Source organism: Amblyraja radiata, unplaced genomic scaffold (genome assembly GCF_010909765.2).
Source record: "Amblyraja radiata isolate CabotCenter1 unplaced genomic scaffold, sAmbRad1.1.pri scaffold_750_ctg1, whole genome shotgun sequence".
Taxonomy (NCBI): Eukaryota; Metazoa; Chordata; class Chondrichthyes; order Rajiformes; family Rajidae; genus Amblyraja; species Amblyraja radiata.
The window spans coordinates 11,433-39,250 of NW_022630761.1; the positions used below are offsets into that span (position 1 = coordinate 11,433).

The window sequence follows — 27,818 nt, forward strand, 5'->3', positions numbered from 1 at the left end:
TCAACACACAGTCTTTTGTTGAATAAATGCTTTATTGTTAATGGTAAACAGCAAGATACATCCAAGTTTCTTCCAACTCGTTACTGCAATCTTCCTTGAATTCCAACTTGCAACTTTAAACATTACAAAACTCCTCGTGTCTCCGTAACATTGACATGTTCGAAGGATTGACCTTCTCCATCGTCTCTCCAAACTAATCTAAAAACTAGACTTCTGCGCAAGCATCTAAGCTCCAAACACGCCCAAAAACACGTCATAAATCCCACCCACAATATAACGGGCAGTCTAAAATTTAAAGGCACATGCCATCATAAGTGACATGCAAAACAGGCCAAATGGCCACTTCATACCGGCCCCTAATTGTTCCGAGTATCTAACGAGGCAATTACTAATAAACATTTTTAAAAAGTGGCCATAAAGGCTGTACACATATCAAAAGCAAAAGGTCAGGGAATTAAACCCTGTGGCTCTTCGTCGGGAAATTGAACCCTGGTCTAACACGTGACAGGCAGGGATACGAAACACGATACTAACGAGGAAAAAATAACATGCACTATATATCCGTCTTCATGGCTCTTCATCGACTCTTCCATCTTTACCTTCGCTTTCTAGAAGCAAGCACAACTTGGTTTTTGGTCTTATTAAAACATTGTTTTTTTTGTTTTAAGATGTACCATACGCACCAAGCCCCGAATGTCAGGCATGATTTCTACTATTCTTCCCATCAACCAAGAACCTCGTGATGCTGTCGAGTCAGCCTTGATAACCCAATATTTTTTACCAAGTTGGGATAACATATAATTTCTTCCTCCATGTCCAACTTGTTCATGAATATGTCGTAATAATAATGTCGTTATGTAAAAGTCCTTTGAGAGAATGATAGGACGTTTAGCTTTTTCGGGCATTGCCAATTTGTTTAGGCGACCATCCATCCACAGAAGACCTTTCTCCCAGACTGGGTCGAGCTTGTACAATTGACTGTTTCTTTTTACCCCCTGTCCTCCAGCTTCCAATGTTAATATTTCTTCTTTGTATTTCTGTCTTTGACAGAAAGAGATGATCTCATTTTCTGCCTTGAGGAGATCATCAAGCCATATGAAGCTTCAAAAACTTCCATCTGGCTTTCAATCTCTCCTGTCCGTTTATCAGGATTCTCTCCCAGGATACTCTCTGTAATTTGTCTCCTTTTCCAAGCCGCCAGCAATAATCTTATTTTTATTTTAAGAAACCAGGCTACTGAAGTTATCCATTTATTCCATGATGAAAAGGGGGTAATTAAATTGTTCACGTGTCATATGAGTTTTTAGCAATCACATTCACCGAAATGTTTTGTTTAATTTCCAGATCATTTACAGATATTTCAAATCCGAGTTCAAGCTTTGGCCATTCTCTGCTTGGTTCACAAATAAACTTTGGCCCATTGATCCATCTCCTGTTATTTAGAAAGCAATTTGCTGTTAGTCCTCTAGAGGCTTCGTCCACAGGATTTTCTTTTGTGCTAACGTATCTCCATTGAGAAACATTAGTAGCTCCCAATACAAAGGAGACTCTATTTGCTACAAATGTCATAAAGCATTTGTTTTCATTATTTAAGTATTTCAGAACCGTAGCGCTATCGGTCCAGAAGATAGATTCTTCCAGTTGGAATTGTAGTTCCTTTTGTAGCATTATGTCAATTTTAACAGCTAAGACTGCTGCTGTAAATTCCATTCTGGGAATCGTCATATGTTTCAGTGGTGCCACTCTAGCTTTTCCCATTAAGAATGCAACATGCACTCTTTTGGTACCATTTTGCAGTCTTAAATATGAAACAGTCCCATAACCACTTTCACTGGCATCCGAAAAATGATGCAATTGTGCACTTCTGATCTTACCAAAGTTTTTAGGCTTTATGCACCGATTTACCTTAAACTTTGAAATTGTATGGAGGTTGTTAACCATTCTGTCCAACTGTGCGAGGATGTTTGAGTTATACTCTCATCCCATCCAAGATTTTCCTTACAAAGATTTAGTAAAATTAACTTGGCTGGCAGTGTAAATGGTGCAAGAAATCCCAAAAGGTCGTATACTGATCTAATCACAGATAGGATACCCCTTCTTGTACATGGTCGCTCCTAAATCGACAATTTAAACTTAAACACATCCATTTCCACGCACCAGTGCAGTCCCAGTGCCCTTTCCATTGGCAAGTTGTTTTTATCTAAATCCAACTCCTTGGTTTTTTCCGCTCTGTCATCTGGTGGAATGCTTTCCAAAACAGCACGATTGTTGCTGATCCACTTGGTAAGTACAAATCCTCCCTTATTGCAGAGAGAGGTCAGGTGTTTTACAATTTGAATTGCCTCCTGCTCAGTACATATGGATTTTAGGCAATCATCCGCGTAGAAATTATTTTTCAAAGTGGAAATTACCTCCTCTCGGAAATAATATTTATTATCCTCTGCAGTCTTCCTTAAAGTGAAATTCGCACAACTTGGAGATGACACTGCTCCAAAGAGATGTACTTTCATCCGGTAATCAACAAGAGCTTGCTGCACATCCCCTTCAGGCCACATCCCCTTCAGGCCACCATAGGAATCGCAGGTAATCAATATGTTTACCTTTCCTATTCTATCTTTACAATATGTCAGTCTGAAGAAGGGTTTCGGCCCGAAACGTCGCCTATTTCCTTCGCTCCATAGATGCTGCTGCACCCGCTGAGTTTCTCCAGCATTTTTGTGTACCTTCGATCTTCCAGCATCCTTGTCTGGTGGCGGCGCGACTCGTTGCAGCGGCTCCTACAGACTGTCTGTCTTTTTTTTATTTTTGTCTAGTTAAATGTAGTGTTTGTGTTTTTTTAAGCTTGGTTTTAAATGTGTATATGTGGGGGGCGGGGGGGTGGGGAGGGGGGGGGGGCAGGGGGAAACTGTTTAAATCTCTTCCCTGTACGGGAGACCCGACCTTTTCCCTGTCGGGTCTCCGTTGTCGTTGGGGCCTAGCACCGTGGAGCGGCCTCCAACCTGAACGACCCGGGGGCTCGGGAGACTGCGGAGCTGTGGAGCTGCGGACTATTCACCATCGTGGGGCTGGCCGGCCTCGGTGCGTGGGGAGCGGTGGTGACTCGCTGCTGCGACTCGACTCCTGGGGCTCGGAGGCTCCAGCAACGCAGCCGCAGGTCCGGTGGACTGGGACATCGGGAGCTCGCGGGTCCGGGGGGAGAGAGAGACCGCTTCCCGGAGCTCCCGCAACGCGGCTTCTCCAGCCCGTGTCGCGGGGTTGGAACGACCCGGACCGGGACCGTACATCACCCGGCACGGCTTCATGGCCGTGGGACTCACCATCGCACGCTGGGGCTCCGACCTTGTGCTTTCAGACCGGGAGCGGGGCCGTAAATCGCCCCGCGCGGCCTAAAATGGCCGTGGGACTTATCATCACCCGCCTGGAGCTTGGACATTGGGAGAGACATGGAGAGCAGGGGAGAGAAAAGACTTTGCCTTCCATCACAGTGGGTTCACTGTGATGGATGTTTGTGTGAAACTTAATTGTGTGTATGTCTGTAGGACATTGTCTTTGTTTGTATGGTTGTGGAAACAAAATTTTGTTTGAGTCTCACTGGGGCTCAAATGACAATAAATTTGTATTGTATTGTATTGTATTCCTTCTTGAACAATATGTTTACCAGCTACTTTCACTTGATGATACATTGATCTGATGTCAGCCATTAAAGCAGTCGGTTCTTGCCTAAATTTGATGAGAACTCCAATGAGTGAGTTGGTAAGGTCTGGACCTTGCAGTAGTTCACTGTTAAGTGATGTACCTTTATAGACTGCAGCGCAGTCAATGACCACCCTCAAGGTCCCTTTCTTTGAGTGATACACCCCATGGTGCGGAATATACCAGAGCTCTCCATCATCTCGATATAATTGATTTGTTGGTACCATTTCATCATAATCATTATCAATCATATCCTGTAAGTAGGATGTATATTACACTTGAAATTTCGTGTTCTTAGCAAACTTTTGTTTCAAATTCTGGATACACTGTTCAGCCATATGACGATTATTCAGTAAACTAATACTTTCTTGCTTGAAATGTAAGTCCAAACAATAATGTACATTGATCATCTTAACTGAATAGTTCATAATATCCAAGAATTTTAATTCTTCTCTGGACATTTCTTCAGATTCTTTGCTGGTACTTTCATTGAAGTCATGATTATATTGCTTCGTTAAAAGCTTTTCCAATTTACCTGTAGATATTTGGTTAACAGCAACAGCACGGCAGTTCACCTGGCTACTGTTTCCCTTATTCTTGCTCAAGGAGCCATAGATAACCCATCCAAGTAGGGTATTCACAGCATACGGTCCATCCCCTTAGCTCCTACCAATCTGTACAGGTTCTAATGCTTTCACAGCATTCGTTCCAATAAATAAGTCAATATGAGAATTTACCTTAGATATTTTCACATCCTTCAGGTAAGGCCATTGCTTAAAGTCTTCACATCTGGGTACATTCTGACGACCAACAGGCATAGTTCCATGTGTAAAAACTTCTGAAATTGAAATAAAATGATCTTCATCCAAACTGGATATCTCCATATTTGTAATACAATAACTAGGGCACTCTTTCTCTTTATTCATGGTAAGCATTTGAATTTTAACTTTCTCTCCAGTAATATCCAGCCTTCTCATCAAATTCTCTGTACAAAAAGTAGCTGAACTTCCGTGGTCCAGAAATGCATACGTCTGCAACACTACATTTGTTTCCCTATTTCTCACATGTACTGGTAAGATAGAGAAAATCCATGCTTCAACCCCGGCCCCAATATGAGCAGTTATTTGAGGCGAGGTGACAGCATTAATAGCAGCTGACTCCCCCTGCTCTGTATGGTCCAGCTCTTTCTTTACAGGGTGAAGCACATCAAAATAATTCTGCTTACAGTTGACACAAATTATTGGGCACTTACCGTTTTTTACCATGTGCCCCTTCTTTAGACATCCATAGCAGATTCCATTCCTTTTTAAAAAGCCCATCTTATCTTCATATTTCTTCTCTTTAAATTTACGACACCATCTTATGGTGTGGCCCACTTCATCACAAAACGGACAAAATCCCTTCTTAATAGTCGGTGCATCTTCTATGGCTCCACCTATCGTCTTCTTAGGTATTATAGTGGTAGCAAAATTGCTTTTCTTAGGCCCTGTTCTTTCTTTAGTTTTGGTAAAGGTAGAACCTTTATAAGTTGCAAGTGGTCTGCGATCTTCAATAGTTCTGTGGTATGAGTCTAACATGTACTGTACTTCGCTTTCTAAAAATTCCACCAGGTCTGGTAGCCTGGCTACTTGTTTGCTTTCATCTCGTATTTTGCCTGCTTCATCTCTCCACTTTTCTCTCATTCTTCTGGGCAACTTGCTAATGAGGATTCTCATATTACTCGCAAGATTCATTTCCTCCATAAAGCCAAGATTTTTCATTGAGCTGCAACATTCTCTCAGAAATATTGCATAATCACTCAATTTTTCCCCATCTTCTGGCTTGATTTCTTTCCAAGCATGGGCCTTCTCAATGTATGCTTTCGCAATCCTCTGTTCATCACCAAAACGTTCAAGTAATCTTCTTGCCTTTCTATAGCCCTGGTTGCCTGGCTCCATCTGACAACTTTCTACAAGCACCTTCACACTTCCTTTTGTGTACTTCACCAGAAATCGTAAGCGCTCTTTTTCATCCTTAACTTTCGTCTCTAATACCTCCTCTAGTGCCCTTACGAAAGTTTCATACTCCAAAGGATCTCCACTATACGTAGGAATTTCTACTAGTGGCAGAATGAGAGAGGTATTTTGTCGAGCTATAATCTTGTTGAATTCAGTTTGCCTATTCAACAGTGCCAATCCTGTCTATTGCCTATTCAATCCATGCTGATTCCCTTGGCTTGACTCCACCAGTTGATAAACAGGTCTTGGCTCAAACTGGCATCCTCGAGCACGTGCCTTAGGCCTTGGAAAAGCGTGGTCCACTATTGGTCTACCTCGAGCTTGTACGGACGCTCCAATAGTAGTTGGTTTCAATTTAGCACCCATTTGCTGAGATGAAGTTTTACCCAACATATTTATGTTTTCCAAGCCAAGGTATCCGGTGGACCTTGACCGTGGAATCGATCCAACTGCCAATTCACTCTGAGCAGTTTTTCCTCTTGGTCTAGAGCTCATCATCTTCGACGATCTAGAGCTGCATCTTGACCCCTCACTTTCCAGTATGTCCTTCTTGGCTTTGACCACCGCCATCTTTGTGTCTAATTTCAGTTGCTCCTTACATCGCATCATCTCTTCTTGATCCCGCTCGATCACATGTTTTTTCTTCATGGCATCCGCTTCTATTGAGTGCACAGCTAACTCAGCTTGAGTTAACTGAGCAGAAGCCCTCGAAACCGAACTGGCTGAGCAGCCAGATCTGTGGCCTGATCTTTGTGAAGATACATTTGAGATTCTGTCTCCCGGTGCAATATCATATAACCATATAACCATATAACCATATAACAATTACAGCACGGAAACAGGCCATCTCGACCCTTCTAGTCCGTGCCGAACACATAATCTCCCCTAGTCCCATATACCTGCGCTCAGACCATAACCCTCCATTCCTTTCCCATCCATATAACTATCCAATTTATTTTTAAATGATAAAACCGAACCTGCCTCCACCACCTTCACTGGAAGCTCATTCCACACAGCTACCACTCTCTGAGTAAAGAAGTTCCCCCTCATGTTACCCCTAAACTTCAGTCCCTTAATTCTCAAGTCATGTCCCCTTGTTTGAATCTTCCCTACTCTCAGTGGGAAAAGCTTTTCCACGTCAACTCTGTCTATCCCTCTCATCATTTTAAAAACCTCTATCAAGTCCCCCCTTAACCTTCTGCGCTCCAAAGAATAAAGCCCTAACTTGTTCAACCTTTCTCTGTAACTTAGTTGCTGAAACCCAGGCAACATTCTAGTAAATCTCCTCTGTACTCTCTCTATTTTGTTGACATCCTTCCTATAATTAGGCGACCAAAATTGTACACCATACTCCAGAATTGGCCTCACCAATGCCTTGTACAATTTTAACATTACATCCCAACTTCTATACTCAATGCTCTGATTTATAAAGGCCAGCACACCAAAAGCTTTCTTTACCACCCTATCTACATGAGATTCCACTTTCAGGGAACTGTGCACAGTTATTCCCAGATCCCTCTGTTCACCTACATTCTTCAATTCCCTACCATTTACCATGTACGTCCTATTTTGATTTGTCCTGCCAAGATGTAGCACCTCACACTTATCAGCATTAAACTCCATCTGCCATCTTTCAGCCCACTCTTCCAACTGGCATAAATCTCTCTGTAGACTTTGAAACTCTACTTCATTACCCGCAACCCCACCTATCTTAGTATCATCTGCATACTTACTAATCCAATTTACCACACCATCGTCCAGATCATTGATGTACATGACAAACAACAGTGGACCCAACACAGATCCCTGTGGCATCCCACTCGTCACTGGCCTCCAACCTGACAAACAACCATCCACCATTACTCTCTGGCATCTCCCATTCAGCCACTGTTGAATCCATCTTGCTAATCCACCATTAATACCCAACCATTGAACCTTCTTAACCAACCTTCCATGAGGAACCTTGTCAAAGGCCTTACTGAAGTCCATATACACAACATCCACTGCTTTACCCTCATCAATTTCCCGAGTAACATCTTCAAAAAATTCAAGAAGATTAGTTAAACATGACCTTCCAGGCACAAATCCATGTTGACTGTTCCTAATCAGACCCTGTTTATCCAGATGCTTATATATATTATCTCTAAGTATTCTTTCCATTAATTTGCCCACCACTGACGTCAAACTAACAGGTCTATAATTGCTAGGTTTACTCTTAGACCCCTTTTTAAACAATGGAACAACATGCGCAGTACGCCAATCCTCCGGCACTATTCCCGTTTCTAATGACATTTGAAATATTTCTGCCATAGCCCCTGCTATTTCTACACTAACTTCCCTCAATGTCCAAGGGAATATCCTGTCCGGACCTGGAGACTTATCCACTTTTATATTTCTCAAAAGTGTCAGTACTTCCTCTTCTTTGATCCTCATAGTTTCCATAGCTACTCTACTTGTTTCCCTTACCTCACATAATTCAATATCCTTCTCCTTGGTGAATACCGAAGAAAAGAAACTGTTCAATATCTCCCCCATCTCTTTTAGCTCAGCAGATAGTTGGCCACTCTGACTCTCTAATGGACCAATTTTATCCCTCGTTATCCTTTTGCTTTTAATATAGCGGTAGAAACCCTTCGGATTTACTTTTACCTTACTTGCCAAAGCAACCTCATATCTTTTTTTAGCTTTTCAAATTTATTTCTTAAGATTCTTTTTACATTCTTTATACTCCTCAAGCACCTCATTTACTCCATGCTGCCTATAACTATTGTAGATCTCCCTCTTTTTCCGAACCAAGTGTCCAATTTCCCTTGAAAACCATGGCTCTTTACAATTTTTACGATTTCCTTTCAACCGAACAGGGACATAAAGATTCTGTACTCTTAAAATTTCACCTTTAAATGTACTCCATTTCTCTTCCACATCTTTCCCATAAAACAAACTGTCCCAATTTACTCCTTTTAAATCCTTTCGCATCTCCTCAAAGTTAGCCTTTCTCCAATCAAAAATCTCAACCCTAGGTCCAGTTTTGTCCCTCTCCATAATTATATTGAAACTAATGGTATTGTGATCACTGGACCCGAACTGTTCCCCAACGCATACCTCTGCCACCTGACCCATCTCATTTCCTAACAGGAGGTCCAGTACCGCCCCTTCTCTAGTAGGTACTTCTATGTATTGTTGCAAAAAACTATCCTGCACACATTTTACAAACTCCAACCCATCCAGCCCATTTACAGAATGTGTTTCCCAGTCTATGTGTGGAAAATTGAAATCTCCCACAATCACTACCTTGTGCTTACTACTAATATCTGCAATCTCCTTACATATTTGCTCTTCCAATTCCCGCTCCCCATTTGGCGGTCTATAATACACCCCTATAAGTGTTGCTACCCCTTTCCCATTTCTCAGTTCCACCCAAATAGCCTCCCTAGATGAGCCCTCTAATCTATCCTGCCAAAGCACTGCTGTAATATCTTCCCTGATAAGCAATGCAACACCTCCACCTCTTGCCCCTCCAATTCTATCACACCTGAAGCAATGAAATCCTGGAATATTTAGTTTCCAATCACAGCCCTCCTGCAACCATGTTTCACTGATCGCCACAACATCATACTTCCAGGTGTCAATCCAGGCTCTAAGTTCATCCACTTTTCTTACAATGCTCCTAGCATTAAAATATACACATTTAAGAAACCCACCCTCTCTTATTCTCTGATTATTTTCTTTTTTCTTCTCTCTCCCCTACATTTTGGGTCAGAGTGCTACCATTCTCTGCCCCCTGCTTCACACACTGACTGCTAGCTTTCCCAATTTGAGTCCCTCCCCCCAACCATACTAGTTTAAAGTCTCCCCGGTAGCCTTTGCAAATCTCCCCGCCAGGATATTGGTCCCCCTTAAGTTCAAGTGCAACCCGTCCTTTCTGTACAGGTCGCACCTTCCCCAAAAGAGGTCCCAATGATCCAGAAACTTGAATCCATACCCACTGCACCAGTCTCTCATCCACGCATTTATCCTCCACCTCGCTCCATTCCTACTCTCACTGTCGCGTGGCACAGGCAGTAATCCTGAGATTGTTACCTTTCCAGTCCTTCTCCTTAACTCTCTACCTAACTCCCTAAATTCTTCTTTCAGGACCTCTTCTCTTTTTTTACTTATGTCGTTGGTACCTATATGCACCACAACCTCAGGCTCCTCTCCCTCCCATTTCAGGATTTCTTGGACACGTTCAGACACATCCCTGACCCTGGCACCAGGGAGGCAAACTACCATCCGGGACTCCTGTCTGCGTCCACAGAATCGCCTATCCGACCCCCTGACTATAGAGTCCCCTATTACAATTGCCCTCCCCTTCTTTTCCTTACCCTTCTGAGCAACCGGACCGGTCTTTGTGCCAGAGGCCCGGCCACTGTCGCTGCCCCCAGGTAGGCTGTCTCCCCCACCCTTACTCAAGCATGAGTACTTATTTTCAAGGTGTACAGCCACCGGGGTACTCACCAGTCCCTGCCTCTGCCCATTGCCCTTCCTAACTGTGACCCAGTTTTCTGTCTCCCGTGGTCTTGGAGTGACCACCTCCCTGTAACTCCTTTCTATGACCTCCTTGCTCTCCCTGAGCAGACAGAGGTCATCGAGTTGCTGCTCCAGGTTCCTAACGCGGTCCCTTAGGAGCCCCATCTCGACGCACCTGGCGCAGATGTGGACGTCTGGAGAGCACTCAGACTCCATGACCTCCCACATCTGACATCCAGAACAGTAAACTGCCCTGGCCCTCATTCTCCCCCTTATCCGAATACAATAAAGCCTTACCCGGGACACAAGCCAATCAGCTGCTTCCTCTGATCCTCTTCCACCATAAGATAAGATAAGATAAGATAAGATAACCTTTAATGTCATTCAGACCGAAGTCTGAACGAAATTGAAGCAGTCATACATACAATACAATACAATAAAAAACAACAATAAACACATATTAACATCCACCACAGTGAGTCCACCCAACATCTCCTCACTGTGATGGAGGCAAAAGTCTTAGGTCTCCAGTCTCTTCCCTCCTCTTCTCCCTCTGCGCTGAGGCGATACCCCCCGGGCGATGTTAAAACCTGTCCCGCGGCTCAAACACCGCGGCCCGGGGTGGTCGAAGCTGCCGCCTACCAGTCCTGCTGACGCAGCCGCTGGCCCGCGGCCGAACCCCGGACTCAGGCCACCACCGCCAGAACAACCGTCCAAGCCACCGGAACACCGTTCCAGCCAGAGCCGGATCGCCCTCACGTGAGTACTGCCACCGTCTCAGCCTCGCGCCAGGCCGGCCCCGACTGGGCGCCGCTCCTCCATCGGGCTGGGCCGCCCCGACCGGGCGCCGCTCCTCGTTCGGGCTGGGCCGCCCCGACCGGCGCCGCTCCTCCCTCGGGCTGGGCCGCCCCGACCGGGGCGCCGCTCCTCCCTCGGGCTGGGCCGCCCCGACCGGGCACCGCCTCCTCCCCGGCTGGGGCCAGCCCCGCCCGGGCGCCGGACTCACACCTCCCTCGGGCTGGGCCGCCCCGACCGGGTGCCGCTCCTCCCTCGGGCTGGGCCGCCCCGACCGGGCGCCGCTCCTCCCTCAGGCTGGGCCGCCCCGACCGGGCGCCGTTCCTCCCTCGGGCTGGGCCGCCCCGACCGGGCGCCGCTCCTCCCTTGGGCTGGGCCGCCCTGACTGGGCGCCGCTCCTCCCTCGGGCTGGGCCGCCCCTACTGGGCGCTGCTCCTCCCTCGGGCTAGGAGCGCCGTACCTCCCCGAGCTCGGCCACTCCGACGGGAGCACCGTTCCTTCCTCGGGCCGGCCGTCCTCACGGGAGCGTCACAGTCCCTCACGGAAGCCCTGTTCCAGCCCCGAGCCGGGCCGCCCTCACGAGAGCGAGCTCAGGGCGAGTCCTGGCGGGCTCTGCCTCCTGAGCCTCGAGGTCGCCAGCTCCGCCATTAGGCCTCAGCGCAGACGGAGGCAGAGAAGGGGAATACGAAAAAAGTCGCATTCCCCCGCAGGGAGAGACAGCAAGCCCCGTTTCAACCCCCCCCCCCCCAAAACAGAAACTAAAAACCAAAACTAGACTAACCAAAACGAAAATAAACAACACAAAAAACACAAAACAAACAGGACTGCCGGAGAGCCGCTGCAGCCAGAGCCGCGCCGCCACTAGTAAACCAGTAGTCATCATCATCATCATAATTGTTATATGGTTATATGGTTATCTTCTTCTTCTGGCTCTGCTTGCTTAGCATCTCCTTCTCTGTAAAATTCACTTTGGTCAACTTCAGCTAACCATGTGGCTGCAACTTCCATGGATTCATCATAATACTCCGTATTTTCTGAATACCACATAATGTCTTCCACGTTCCTCTTGAGATCGCTCTGCTTCCAGCAGTGTGTCCTGTTTTTCTTTAAGCTCATTATTAAGGCTATGTATCAGGCATAATTTATCCTTCACATTCTCCAGGTTAGCTTCTGATTCCATGGCTAACTTCACACTTTCAAGTAGCCTTCTCATCCTCTTCCACAACTTGTTTCTATCCGATTCGGTTTCCTTGAGAACATGAACTCGACCTTTCTCAGTGAGTTTAACTTGGCTGGCTGGTCTTCTGGTGGCACCATGTGCTCCATCAAGCACAAAACCTCCACCCCCTTCTTCGCTCATAATTTAAAGAGGTCTTGGCAGACCGCCAAGTCGTAAAATTATGCGAAAAGAATAGTTTGCTGGCTTGCTCTTGTATTTTGTCAACAATTCTGGCTTAAATCCTAACAAACTGAGATTGTTTTGAACTACTCAAACACCAAGGTGCACAAAGGTGATGCCACTTCCATGGAATTTGTGCTTATCACAGGACTCAAAACAATGCAAGGTTGGTCTGGCTAGAATCTCTCTTCCCCAGATAAATTGACAAAACACTTTCTGAGGGCTCTGTTATTAGCAGCCTTTTATTTGCCATATAAAATTAAAGCTGTACAAATTCAAAGAGTAATAGTTGATTTGTACTCACAAATACACAGACACCTCTTCAGATAAGTCTCGACGCTCTCGATAGACCTCAAGGCCTCATCTGGCCGAGATCTAGTTCCTCCTGGAACCACTTTCCTCTGGCTAAAATCTCTCCGGGATCTTAGCTTGGTCGTCCGGCGTCGATTTAATCTTCTGTCCCACTCTCTGGGACTAGTATTTAACCCCCCTGCCGGAGGTTCCCTTCGACTTAATGTAACGGCAAATTTTTCATATCTTTCGAGAAACGAATTCTCTAGCCGCTATTTGGATGATAATGGATAAGGGGAATATCTTCGATACGCATGCAAGCTTCCTCACAGGCCATCAGAGCGTCTTCACTCATAAAGCTTCAACACACAGTCTTTTGTTGAATAAATGCTTTATTGTTGACAGCAAGATACATCCAAATTTCTTCCGACTCGTTACTGCAATCTTCCTTGAACTCTAACTTGCAACTTTAAACATTACAAAACTCCTCGTGTCTCCGTAACATTGACATGGTCGAAGGATTGACCTTCTCCATCGTCACTCCAAACTAATCTAAAAACTAGACTTCTGCGTGAGCATCTAATCTCCAAACATGCCCCAAAACACGTCATAAATCCCACCCACAATATAACGGGCAGTCTAAAATTTAAAGGCACATGCCATCATCAGTTACATGCAAAACAGGCCAAATGGCCACTACATACCTGCCATCTGCTGAATTTCTTCAAGGTTGCCATAAAGGTGAGATTCACCTTCTGTGTTTCTTTTTCATGGTGGAGTTGTCTGTCTTTGATTGCCCAAACCTGTTCAGAGAGAGGACACCATTTAAATTGTTTTCACCTTTTATAAAGTCAAAGAGTCCTTGGAGCTCCAAGGTCGATCCTCGACAGGGACCACCAGGTCCATGATGTTAAGTCCTGCAGGCTCCCGTGGTTGGAGCTCCCAAAGTCAATCCCCAGCAAGAGGCCGCCAGCACCTCGATGTTAGGCCACAGTGCGGATGGAGATACCTTACGGAAAAAAATGCAGCTTCTTTGCGGTAAGAGATTTAAAAAAGTTTCCCCCAACCTCCCTCCACCCCCACATAAAATAAAGCTAAAGAACACTAAAACATCCATTTAACACATACAAAAAAACATCAAAGAAGGAAAAGGACGAGACAGACTGTTGGCGAGGCAGTCATTGCGACACCACCCGGTGGTTCATGTACCTGCCTAAGTGTCTTTTAAAAGCAGTTATAGTTCCTTCCTCAACGACCTTCTCTGTCAGCATATAACCACCATCATCTGAGTGAAAAAACTGCCACTCAGGTTCCTCTCAACTTAAACCTATGTCTTGTAGTTTTTGATTACTTTATACTGGGTCAACGACTCTGCACACTCACCTATCTATTCCCCTCATGATTTTACATACAATTTAATTTCACACATTTAACAAAACACAATAGGGATTCCATTAACTCAGTTTTCCACAAATATGATCAACGCAACATGTAATTAATTTTTCACAACATTACCAGATTTAGAATTGGTGATGTGTTACTCACCAACTTATTTTCAAATGTGTTGTGCTGACTCCTGTTAATGGGTACATTATTTACTTTGCTTATTTTACTTCGGTGTCACGTGAGTGACTATGTGAAGACCCCGCCAGCACGCATGCACGTCATATCGTCTCACGCATTGCACAGCGACTGGCGGGGTGAAGTGTTCCCCTGCAGCAACAAGATTTAAAAACGGGACCTGCAGGTAAGTTTGCTAATCTGATGTTGTGTTTTGTGCTCTGCTTTCTGTGTTACAGAAGGAGAGCTATGGACAAGGGAAAGAAATCCAAACGGGTCGTGTCTAGACTGGCTGTGGGGGACCGTGAAAGTACAAGCAGTCAGCAGCGACCGGCGGCACCTGGATCGCAATCTATGCGATCAACATGGCACCTGCTCAGCCTGAACCAGCGCCGCGGGCTGGGGGAAAAGTCAAACAAAAGTCGGCCAGGCCGGTTGACTCGGACAAGTCGGGCCAGGAAGACTCGCTGCCGGGGAACAGCGGAGCTGACCGCATATCCCGCATGGAGCGGTTGATTGAGCAGATGCTCCAACATGACATGCTCCGTGATATGGAGTATTGTCACCATGGGGGTCCTAGGACACCCATGGCAGCACCTTATCAAGGGCTGCTTAGTGCACCTCATTCGACAGAGCGGAGCATTACGGGCCAGGGCTGGGCTGGCCGTGATGTCAGGGGATTGGCTGAAGACAGTGCGAGGGTGCTAGGGGTGCAGGATCCACAAAAACTGCTCGGGGTGGTCTCAAAGTTTCCGATGCCAGCGCAAACGGGACAGCCATTACAGCCAAAACTGGCAGCTAGCATGGACTACCTTTCCTTCAATCAGCTGCAAGAACAAGTGTTGAATGAAACAACAGCCAAATATATGGCACCTGAGAACTGTGTCTCACTGAATGTCCCTGCAGTAAACAGTTCTATCTGGGGGTACATCGGTGCAGGCATCCGAACCCAAGAGGTGAAGATGCAGAAAATACTAAAATTGTTGGCTTCTGGAATAACGCCGTTTGCTCGATCGGTGGATGGAGCAGAGATGTCAGAGACACAACAGGATGCTCTGGCACTGCTTTGCAACATGCAATTTGAAATAAATTGCCTAATTGCCATTCGACCTGCTTTGAACCCGAAATTTGCAGGGTTGTGTTAAACTACCAGTTCACAACCACCAATACTGCTATTTGGGGGCAACCTATCTAAGCAGATTAAAGTGCTCGACGAAGAAGCCAAAGCCATCGGGCTCATGAAGGCGTCAACTTCGAGCAAGACCATACATCTCCAGCGGCAGCATCCACCAGCAGGCATCCACCAGCAGGCAACGACACCGGGATGCTGGAGAAGCACGAAGGTTGCACAATCAACACCGAGGTCTTTTTTAGGCCACAGCCCAGAGCGACCTTCTTGGAAGATGCACCAACCCTGCACTCCGGTGCCTCTTCCTCAGAAGAGGCAGAAGCAGAAGAAATTAACGCTCCACCGGTAACCATGGAGGTAGGTGGGTCTGGTTCCTTCCAGAACATAGTGGGTGTAAGTTCAGTACTAACTGGGAGTAGGTTACACCTGTTTTGGGAGGCATGGAGGTCTATAACTACTGACCCTTATATACTACTTAGTTTTCAGGGATACGAAATTGAGTTTATTCATAAAGACATTCCCCCAGTTCAACATGTGCCTAGCCGAGTGTTTGTGCTTTCCCAATGGGAAAAACAGAAAGGTCATGCAGAGCTGGGGAGGCTATATGCCAAAGGAGTAATCGAGAGATCCCAACACTACTGTCTAGAATTTGTATCCAACACTTTTACAAAAACTAAAAAAGATGGTGGATGCCGCATCATCATTGATTTGACTTAACCGTATACCTTTGTAAAGTATATTCACTTCAAAATGGAAATCTTTGTTACTGCCAAACAATTGATTTCCGAAGGTACACAAAATTGCTGGGGAAACTCAGCGGGTGCAGCAGCATCTATGGAGCGAAGGAAATTGATTTCCGAAGGTTACTTCATGGCTTGCATCGATCTAAAAGATGCATACTATTCGGTATCTATACAGAAGGATCATCGCCGATATCTGAAGTTTAACTGGATGGGGCAGTCTAACAGTATAAAGCGTTGCCTAATGGCTTAACATCAGCCCCCAGACTATTTACTAAGATATTAAAACTAGCCTTGGCATTTCTCTGAAAACTAAAACATATTGTCATGGCATATCTTGATGATATATTAATTGTGGGGAAATCCCTGGATCTAGCCAAATCAGCTGTATCAGCTACCAAACTATTGTTTGAAAAACTGGGTTTTATCATCCATTCAGATAAATCTAAGTTGACGCCATCCACAACTATGGATGATCTGGGGTTCACCATTGACTCAATCCACATGCCTGTAACATTGCCAAAAAACAAAGCATCAGACTTATGAAAGGCCGGCAACAACCTGGTTGTCATCAGTCAACCATCCATTCGACAGGTAGCAAGGGTAATTGGGAAACTTGTGGCTGCATTTCCAGCCACACAGTTTGGACCTTTGCATTACCAAAATTTACAAAGAGCAAAGGTGCAAGCACTAAAACAGCATGCTGGTCATTTCGACCGACCAATGCAATTACCAGCTAAAGCAATTTTGGAGTTACAATGGTGGAGGCAAAACATATGGCATAGCTCCAGCCCCATCATTATCAGTAACCCATCAGTTATATTACAAACTGATGCCAGCGGTCATGGTTGGGGTGCTACTAATACTATATCCAGTTGTGGTGGCAGATGGGATGCACATGAATCATCTTTACTACAAACACTGGGTATAAATTATTTAGAGATGTTGGGTGTGTTCTATGGGCTCAAAGCATATTGCTCAAAACTGCACCACTTGCATGTCCGCCTACAAATTGATAATACCACAGTGGTGGCATAGATTAATCATATGGGTGGAAATAAATCGATAACATATGACAATCTGGCTAATACAATTTGACAATGGCGTATCAATAGAAATATTTGGATATCAGCTACTTGCCTACCAGGTAAACTCAATACAGTGGCAGACACCAGGTCACGAACATTTAATGACAACACCGAATCGATGTTGAACCACGAAGTATTTGCTGATATTGTAACGCAATATGGAACACCAGATATCGATCTATTTGCATCTAGACTGATTCACCAGTTGCCAACATATGTCGCTTGGGAACCAGACCCTGGGGCAGCAGCGATGGACGCTTTCTCGCTGGACTGGAGAAAATTGTTTTTCGATGCTTTTCCCCCCGTCTGTCTCATCAGTTGGGTCTTACGCAAAATACAACAAGACTCTGCGTCAGGTATTTTGGTGGTACCCGATTAGCCTACTCAGCCATGGTTCCCCTGTGGTTCTCGACATGGTCTCTGAACCATGTATGTCCGTCCCCAAATGACCAGATTTGTTGGCCAATCCTGTGACAGGCGAGAGTCACCCATGCCATGACAGGATCAATCTGTTAATTTGCAGAATTTAAAGAGACCACTACTGGACCTGGGGCTGATGGATAGAACCATGAATATGATCACGGCCGCATACCGAGAATCCACCAAGAAGCAATGTCTCACATACATCAGGAAATGAGAGATGCATTGTACAAGGACTGATATTTCGTACAATACAACTTATGTAACCAAAGTTCTGGAATTTCTGGCCAGCCTTCATTTTGATGAAAGTCTCAGCTACAGTGCTATGAACTGCGCCAGGAGTGCCCTATCAGCATACTTAAGGCAGGGATTAGGACAGCACTTTGTGGGATCTCACCCTCTAATATCCAAAGTTTATGACAGGTATCTACAACACGAACCCTCTTAGAGCAAGGTATTCCCAGATTTGGGATGTTAGTGTTGTTCTTACGTTGCTCAGGGGTTGGTCACCAGCAACATCCCTGTCCTTGAAGAAACTGACACTAAAAACAGTCATGCTGATGGCACTGGTCTCGGCAGAATGGGTCCAGTCCCTACATAAATTAAGACTGGATATTATGGTTATTTCAACCAATAAGTTAAATTTTCACATCTTGGAATTGGTAAAACAAAACAGGCCAGGGTCATCAGGCCTTAAACTAGAATTCCAAGCCTACCCTACAGATACCCGCCTAGGGTCTTGGTGAGACCACACCTGGAGTATTGCGTACAGTTTTGGTCTCCTAATCTGAGGAAAGACATTCTTGCCATAGAGGGAGTACAGAGAAGGTTCATCAGACTGATTCCTGGGATGTCAGGACTTTCATATGAAGAAAGATTGGATAGACTCGGCTTGTACTCGCTAGAATTTAGAAGATTGAGGGGTGATCTTATAGAAACTTACAAAATTCTTAAGGGGTTGGACAGGCTAGATGCAGGAAGATTCTTCCCGATGTTGGGGAAGTCCAGAACAAGGGGTCACAGTTTAAAGATAAGGGGGAAATCTTTTAGGACCGTGATGAGGAAAACATTTTTCACACAAAGAGTGGCGAATCTCTGGAATTCTCTGCCACAGAAGGTAGTTGAGGCCAGTTCATTGGCTATATTTAAGTGGGAGTTAGATGTGGCCCTTGTGGCTAAAGGGATCAGGGGGTATGGAGAGAAGGCAGGTACAGGATACTGAGTTGGATGATCAGCCATGATCATATTGAATGGCGGTGCAGGCTCGAAGGGCCGAATGGCCTACTCCTGCACCTATTTTCTATGTATCTATTGTATTGTATTGTATTGTATTGTATTGTATTGTATTGTATTGTATTGTATTGTATTGTATTCAAATTTATTGTCATTGTCTCAGTTAGAGACAACAAAATGAATTTCCCTTACAGGCAGTATCATAAAAATAAATAAATAATAATAAATAATAAAACGTATTAAAAATAAAATAGAATTTTTTAAAAAGCACAAACACTGAAAGTCCACGACACAACATAACACAGTGGCACCAAGGTGAGGAAGGCACCATAGTCCAGCCAGCCTCCCCTCCGTTCTTCCCAGATGTTCAATCGTGGTCGAGGCCTTCCTAGCACCCGCAGTCGCCGCCCCGGGTGGCCTGATGTTCAGGCCCTCACGCCGGGCTGGTGGAATGCCGACGCCGAACCCCGACGGTGAACATCCTCCTCAGCGGCCCGGTCCTCCAGATCAGCCGCCTCCCACCGGAGTCCGCAGCTCCCGAGTCCGCAGGCCGAGCCGGGCAGTTGCAGGACCCCGCGTTGTCCATCAGCGCCGCCCGCGTAGGGAGTTCCGCAAACCGCAGCTCCATGATGTCGGTGCAGCAGGTCCAGCACTCCGGGCTCCAGACAGCGACCCCCGGTAAGGCATCGCCAGCCCCGCGATGTTTCAGCGCTGTCCCGCCGCTGCTGGAGCTCTGGTCGATCCCGGCAGGAAAGGCCACGCCAATCCAGTAGGTAGGCCGCTGGGGGGGCTGGGGGGGGGGGGGGCGAGGACGCGACTCGAATAATAGTCGCGTCCTCACCAGGAAGCGGCTGAAGGACGGTATCCCCCGCACCGTGACCTCTTCCCCCACATAAAAACACAAAAAAAACACCAAAAAACACACTTTAACATAACTAAATAAACAAAAAAACAAAAAGATACCGGGCTGTAGGTGGAGGCTGCTGGCACCAGCGCCACCGGAAGTACAATCTATGTGTTGTGACACACCTGTTACAATACATAGAAACCACTAAAAATCTTAGAGGCAATTAAATGGGGTTGTTGATCAGCCATAAACAATCTCATAATAGGGTATCGGCGCAAACCATATCTAGGTGGCTCAGACAGGTTTTGGGAGCTGCAGGGGTTGACACTGACACTTTCAAATCTCTTTCCACCAGGGCTGCAGCAACATCGGCAGCAAGGGAAATGGATGTGCCAATGGACCACATCCTGGGTACAGCAGGATGATCTAGGGAGAAGAATTTACAGCTATTTTATAATAAGCCAATTACAAAGCCTGCGATATTTGCAAAATCAATTTTAAGTTCTGTATTATGGTTTATCCCAAATGGAAGGGATCATTATTATTCTTTTAAAAAATAAATTCACTATTGTTTTGAATTTTGATTCATGTTTGAATACGATAACATATTTCCTCCTTTGATCAACTACGGCAGTGAGTGATGCATGGACTCGTTCCACGGCATCAAATCAAAGATCTTTAAATTCTTCACGTAGTCACTCACGTGACTCCGAAGTAAAATAATAAGATTAAACTAGAACTTACCAGTTTGAAGTTTGATCTTTATTTTATGAGGAGTTACGTCGAGGGATTATGTGCCCTCCATGCACACCCTCTATTAGAAAGGACAACTGGTATGCTAGTTCTTCTTATCTTGGGGGAGATATTGAACAATTTCTTTTCTTCGGTATTCACCAGGGAGAAGGATATTGAATTATGTGAGGTAAAGGGAAACAAGTAGAGTAGCTATGGAAACTATGAGATTCAAAGAAGAGGAAATACTGACACTTTTGAGAAATATAAAAGTGGATAAGTCTCCAGGTCCAGACAGGATATTCCCTAGGACATTGAGGGAAGTTAGTTTAGAAATAGCAGGGGCTATGACAGAAATATTTCAAATGTCATTAGAAACGGGAATAGTGCCGGAGGATTGGCGTACTGCGCATGTTGTACCATTGTTTAAAAAGGGGTCTAAGAGTAAACCTAGCAATTATAGACCTGTTAGTTTGACGTCAGTGGTGGGCAAATTAATGGAAAGGATACTTAGAGATAATATATAAAAGCATCTGGATAAACAAGGTCTGATTAGGAATAGTCAACATGGATTTGTGCCTGGAAGGTCACGTTTGACTAATCTTCTTGAATTTTTTGAAGAGGTTACTCGGGAAATTGATGAGGGTAAAGCAGTGGATGTTGTATATATGGACTTCAGTAAGGCCTTTGACAAGGTTCCTCACGGAAGGTTGGTTAAGAAGGTTCAATTGTTGGGTATTAATGGTGGAGTAGCAAGATGGATTCAACAGTGGCTGAATGGTAGATGCCAGAGAGTAATGGTGGATGGTTGTTGGTCAGTTTGGAGGCCAGTGACTAGTGGGGTGCCACAGGGATCTGTGTTGGGTCCACTGTTGTTTGTCATGTACATCAATGATCTGGATGATGGTGTGGTAAATTGGATTAGTAAGTATGCAGATGATACTAATATAGGTGGGGTTGTGGATAATGAAGTAGATTTTCAAAGTCTACAGAGAGATTTATGCCAGTTGGAAGAGTGGGCTGGAAGATGGCAGATGGAGTTTAATGCTGATAAGTGTGAGGTGCTACATCTTGGCAGGACAAATCAAAATAGGACGTACATGGTAAATGGTAGGGAATTGAAGAATGCAGGTGAACAGAGGGATCTGGGAATAACTGTGCACAGTTCCCTGAAAGTGGAATCTCATGTAGATAGGGTGGTAAAGAAAGCTTTTGGTGTGCTGGCCTTTATAAATCAGAGCATTGAGTATAGAAGTTGGGATGTAATGTTAAAATTGTACAAGGCATTGGTGAGGCCAATTCTGGCGTATGGTGTACAATTTTGGTCGCCTAATTATAGGAAGGATGTCAACAAAATAGAGAGTACAGAGGAGATTTACTAGAATGTTGCCTGGGTTTCAGCAAATAAGTTACAGAGAAAGGTTGAACAAGTTAGGGCTTTATTCTTTGGAGCGCAGAAGGTTAAGGGGGGACTTGATAGAGGTCTTTAAAATGATGAGAGGGATAGACAGAGTTGACGTGGATAATCTTTTCCCACTGAAAGTAGGGAAGATTCAAACAAGGGGACATGACTTGAGAATTAAGGGACAGATGTTTAGGGGTAACATGAGGGGGAACCTCTTTACTCAGAGAGTGGTGGCTGTGTGGAATGAGCTTCCAGTGAAGGTGGTGGAGGCAAGTTCGTTTTTTTATCATTTAAAAATAAATTGGATAGTTATATGGACGGGAAAGGAATGGAGGGTTATGGTCTGAGCGCAGGTATATGGGACTAGGGGAGAATACGTGTTCGGCACGGACTAGAAGGGTCGAGATGGCCTGTTTCCGTGCTGTAATTGTTATATGGTTATATGGTTACTATGTTCATTTCATCTACTGTTGTCTGTGATTTCACACCGCTGCTTTGAAGAATGCGCACATGCGTGCTGGCGGGGTCTTCACGTAATCCTTCGATGTAACTCCGCATAAAATAAAGATCAAACTTCAAACTGGTAATTTTTCGTTTAATCTTACTATTTTTGATGTACTTTTGGATTGTCATAGGTTAACTGGATATTCATCCAAGACTTTTTGAGATTAATATTCCAGAAGCATAGACAAATTATCCTATTTGATAATCCGAGAGTTTGGATTCAGTTCAGGAAAAAGTATTGTGAATAAAATGGTGGTGCAATGATGGGAATGAGTGACAGAAATCAAATGACATGGATAGATCATGTGTTACAAGGACAGGATGCCCAAGAAGATGGTGATTGAGAATATGAGGCACAGGATGAGCATGGATTTGAGTTACGGTATGGATTCTACGATAGAGCCATTGCTGGACAGAACATGGGTGGGAAGGCACAGGAGACCATGAATGAGGTAAGGTCAACATGTGGAGGTACCTAGCAGAGTTGAAAATATCTGGAGAGTGGACAAATGCATCTTTGCACTGCAGAGTTTTCACAAGTCAAGATGACAAGTAAAGGAGCAATTGAATTTATCATTGTACATACAGTTAATACATTCAATGTGTCATTATATATTTCCAATGATCAGTTATTGCAATAGTTTATTTTTTAATGGAAAAAAATGTGATTTATATAAATGTAAGGGAAGCTTTAAGAACTGAGTATTCCATGTGTTAGTGACCTTGATGAGCTGTTGTACTAGACACTTATGTTTACTTAAAAGTTACTGATTTCAATAAGGGATAGTATGTTTATAGCCCGATACCTGTCTGATCAGTTAGTTCAACAACACAGATTAAACCCTCAGGCACAACCCCAAATTTGAATATTTGAACACATAGTTGCCATGTGGGATTGCTGCAGCATTGGCCTCACCAGTTTAAAGATTATTTGTTAAAATGAGGCCTTTTGGGACATAATAGATTCAGGAGCATGAACCACCAAAGTGCAGGGGAGATACCTTGGTCTCCTGCCCAATATTCATCCCAGAGTAAATAGGAACATGTTGAGGGCAAATTGGAGACCATATTTTCTACTTAACTACACTAGCTATACTTCAACTTCTGGCATGTTTATTTGATAATGGTTTACACAGGGGATGGTAACACAATCACCACGTGGTCAGATCATTGCAGAACAGCACCTGAAATCATACAGCAGACTCCTCATGGCAACGCAGGTAGACAGGTAGACAATCCAGATTGCATAAATAATGCTTTAATTGACAACAAAAAGTCTGAAATCAATTTCTCAACAACATAAGCACAAACAGATACTTTTCTTATCCAAAATATATTGTTATTTTCTCCTTGTAACAAAGATAACATTGTCATTGATAATTTGGGGAATCTGTGCTGCATTAAGGATGTATTCATGTACTTTACCTGTAGGCTTGCGCTTTCCTTGACAGAACACCACTACCAATATAACGACGAGGAGAAGAGCCAGAACTCCGATAATTACAACAAATCTGATTATAAAAGTGTAATTCCCTGTCAAAATAATAAACACAGAGTTCACATTTGTAGAATAAATGGACATCATTCAAAAGCTCCCCCAAAGACCAGGCATTAACCACACTGACTAATTTAGATCAGAAGAATTGAGTTTAACTTGTGATCCAGATTAACTGAGACACAAGGTACTGCAGATGATAGTTCACCAATAAAAGACACAAGGTGTTGGAGAAACTCAGCAGATTAGGCAGGTGATATTTCGGGTCACAGCCCTTTAGTCTGAAGTAGGGTCCCGACCCAAAACCTCATCCATCCATGTTCTCCAGAGATTCCGCCTGACCCGTTGAGTTACTCCAGCACATTGTGTCTTTTTTTCCAGATTAATTGACCTTACTCAGAAAGAGCAGAAAGCCACAACTTGCCTCAGTAGCCATCAGTTAGAGACTGTAAACATTCACACGTTTATATTTCTTGGTTACAATCAGCTGACATTTCTCAGGCAGGAGATGGGAGCTGATGGTTGGCTGATAAAGTAGCTGATTCAGCTGTGATACTTCCCACTGTACATTGGATAAATGTCTATCATAGTCTAAGTCTGGAACAATGGTTGAATGAGCACTGCTGCCAACAGAGTGGATATTGCCCTCCAGCTTCAATCCTCTGTAACCAGGAGCACAAGAACTGTAAACGTTAGAAATACTCAGCCGTTTGAGCAGCTTCCGTGGAAAGGGAAATAAGTAAGTTCATGTTTTATAGAAACATAGAAACATAGAAAATAGGTGCAGGAGTAGGCCATTCGGCCCTTCGAGTCTACACCGCCATTCAATATGATCATGGCTGACCATCCAACTCAGTAGCCTGTACCTGCTTTCTCTCCATACCCCCTGATCCCTTTAGCCACAAGGGCCACATCTAACTCCCTCTTAAATATAGCCAATGAACTGGCCTCAACTACCTTCTGCGGGAGAGAATTCCAGAGATTCACCACTCTCTGTGTGAAAAAAGTTTTCCTCATCTCGGTCCTAAAAGATTTCCCCTTTATCCTTAAACTGTGACCCCTTGTTCTGCACTTCCCCAACATCGGGAACAATCTTCCTGCATCTAGCCTTTCCAACCCCTTAAGAATTTTGTAAGTTTCTATAAGATCCCCCCTCAATCTTCTAAATTCTAGCGAGTACAAGCCAAGGCTCTCTTCATATGAAAGTCCTGACATCCCAGAAATCAGTCTGGTGATCCTTCTCTGTACTCCCTCTATGGCAAGAATGTCTTTCCTCAGATTAGGAGACCAAAATTGTACGCAATACTCCAGGTGTGGTCTCACCAAAACCCTGTACAACTGCAGTAGAACCTCCCTGCTCCTATACTCAAATCCTTTTGCAATGAATGCTAACATACCATTCGCTTTCTTCACTGCCTGCTGCACCTGCATGCCTACTTTCAATGGCTGGTGTACCATGACACCCAGGTCTCGTTGCATCTTCCCTTTTCCCAATCGGCCACCATACAGATAATAGTCTACTTTCCTGTTTTTGCCATCAAAGTGGATAACCTCACATTTATCCACATTATACTGCATCTGCCATGCATTTGCCCACTCACCCAGCCTATCCAAGTCACCTTGCAGCCTCCTAGCATCCTCCTCACAGCTAACACTGCCCCCCAGCCTCGTGTCATCCGCAAACTTGGAGATGTTGCATTCAATTCCCTCGTCCAAATCATTAATATATATTGTAAATAGCTGGGGTCCCAGCACGGGAGCCTTGCGGTACCCCACTAGTCACTGCCTGCCATTGTGAAAAGCACCTGTTTACTCCCACCCTTTGCTTTCTGTCTGCCAGCCAGTTCTCTATCCACATCAATACTGAACCCCCAATACCGTGTGTTTTAAGTATGTATACTAATCTCTTATGTGGGACCTTGTCGAAAGCCTTCTGAAAGTCCAGATATAACACATCCACTGGTTCTCCCTTATGTACTCTACTAGTTACATCCTCGAAAAATTCTGTAAGATTCGTCAGACATGATTTACCTTTCACAAATCTATGCTGATTTTGTCCAATGATTTCACCACTTTTCAAATGTGCTGCTATCCCATCTTTAATAACTGACCAGCATTTCCCCCACTACCGATGTTAGACTAACTGGTCTGTAATTCCCCGTTTTCTCTCCCCCTCCCTTTTTAAAAAGTGGGGTTACATTAGCTACCCTACAATCCTCATGAACTACTCCAGAATCTAAAGAGTTTTGAAAAATTATCACTAATGCATCCACTATTTTTGCAGCTACTTCCTTAAGTACTCTGGGATACAGCCTATCTGGCCCTGGGGATTTATCGGCCTTTAATCCATTCAATTTACCTAACACCATTTCCCCGCTAACCTGGATTTCACTCCATCTCATTTCCGGCAGATTATATATGTCTTCCTTAGTGAAGACAGAACCAAAGTAGTTATTCAATTGGTCTGCCATGTCTTTGTTCCCCATGGTCAATTCACCTGTTTCTGACTGCTAGGGACCTACATTTGTTTTAACTAATCTTTTTTTCTTCACATATCTATAAAAACTATAACATTTCTCCCAGTCCTCTGGTAGGCTACTTTTTCTGGCAAATTTGTATGCTTCATCTTTTGTTTTGATATTATCCCTTATTTCCCTTGTTATCAACGGATCCACTACCTTCCCTGATTTATTCTTTTGCCAAACTGGGATGAACAATTGTTGTAGTTCATCCATGCAATCTTTAAATGCCTTCCATTTCATATCCACCGTCAACCCTTTCAGAATCAATTGCCAGTCTATCTTGGCCAATTCACGTCTCATACCCTCAAAGTTACCTTTCTTTAAGTTCAGGATCCTTGTTTCTGAATTAACAATGTCACTCTCCATCCTAATGAAGAACTCAACCATATTATGGTCGCTCTTCCCCAAACCACGCACAACAAGACGGCTAATTACACCTTCCTCATTACTCAATATCCAGTCTAGAATAGCCTGCTCTCTCGTTGGTTCCTCTACATGTTGGTTTAGCAAACTATCCCGCATACATTCCAAGAAATCCTCTTCCTCAGCACCCTTGCCAATTTGATTCACCCAATCTATTTGAAGATTGAAGTCACCCATTATAACTGTTTTACCTTTGTTGCACACATTTCAAATTTCCTGTTTGATGCCAACCCCAACTCCACTACTACTGTTAGGTTATGATGAACAAAACATTGTCAGATTCAAAGAAAGGATATTTGACAATAGACAATAGGTGCAGGAGTAGGCCATTCAGCGCCTCGAGCCAGCACGGCTATTTAATGCGATCATGGCTGGACTTGTTCCTCTTTCACAGTTCTTATCTGTCCTGCTGAAAATTATTATTATTTTTCATTCGGATTTTCAACTCCTAAAATTATTTTTGGTCGTCAAGTACCAAAACTATACTGTGCATGTAACCATTTCCTACTGATGTCATTGAGGTTGAACACATTATTATTGCAATCCTAATGAACACATCTTCATGTGTTTTAGTGTAAAATTGGAGATGGTTGATCCATGCATTAATTCCACACACCAACTAATCTATTAACTCACTGATTGATATATCTTGCCCTTTAAGGCCAGCTCAACACCCAAAAGCATCAGTCTGCAATGAGGCCAAAGGATGGAGAGGCTGGTGTGCGTGACCCTGGGAAAATAAAGTTCAACTTCAGTTCTGCTCCATAGCGAGACTGTACTAGATGAGCGTACATGGGGAGTCTTCTGCTCACCCGGGAGCACAGATTTCCAATCCGAGAGGTGGGGACACCACAGTGGGAGTGGGTGTGGGTGGGGGTGGCCTCTCCCTTGGTGCAGCGGCTGATGGGGCAGGGGTCTACTGGCACTGAGGCACAGGCAGAGGACAATCAAAGTCTTCATTCCTCAGTGGACTCTTAGCTGACTGTAGTCAGAGCCCTGTTGTCCTCTCCCAGGGGGAGACTGCTGCTCGCCAGGA

At 44.4% G+C, this 27,818-nt stretch overlaps 1 long non-coding RNA gene across 1 annotated transcript; it reads right to left on the minus strand.

Moving 5' to 3' along the window:
- Positions 1 to 355: 355 nt before the first annotated feature.
- On the minus strand, positions 356 to 23,873 carry LOC116970324. Its single transcript, XR_004411104.1, has 3 exons — positions 23,768 to 23,873; positions 13,389 to 13,487; positions 356 to 608 (listed from the first exon to the last, which is right to left on the minus strand). It is a non-coding gene; the product is annotated as an uncharacterized LOC116970324 (long non-coding RNA).
- Positions 23,874 to 27,818: the final 3,945 nt, after the last annotated feature.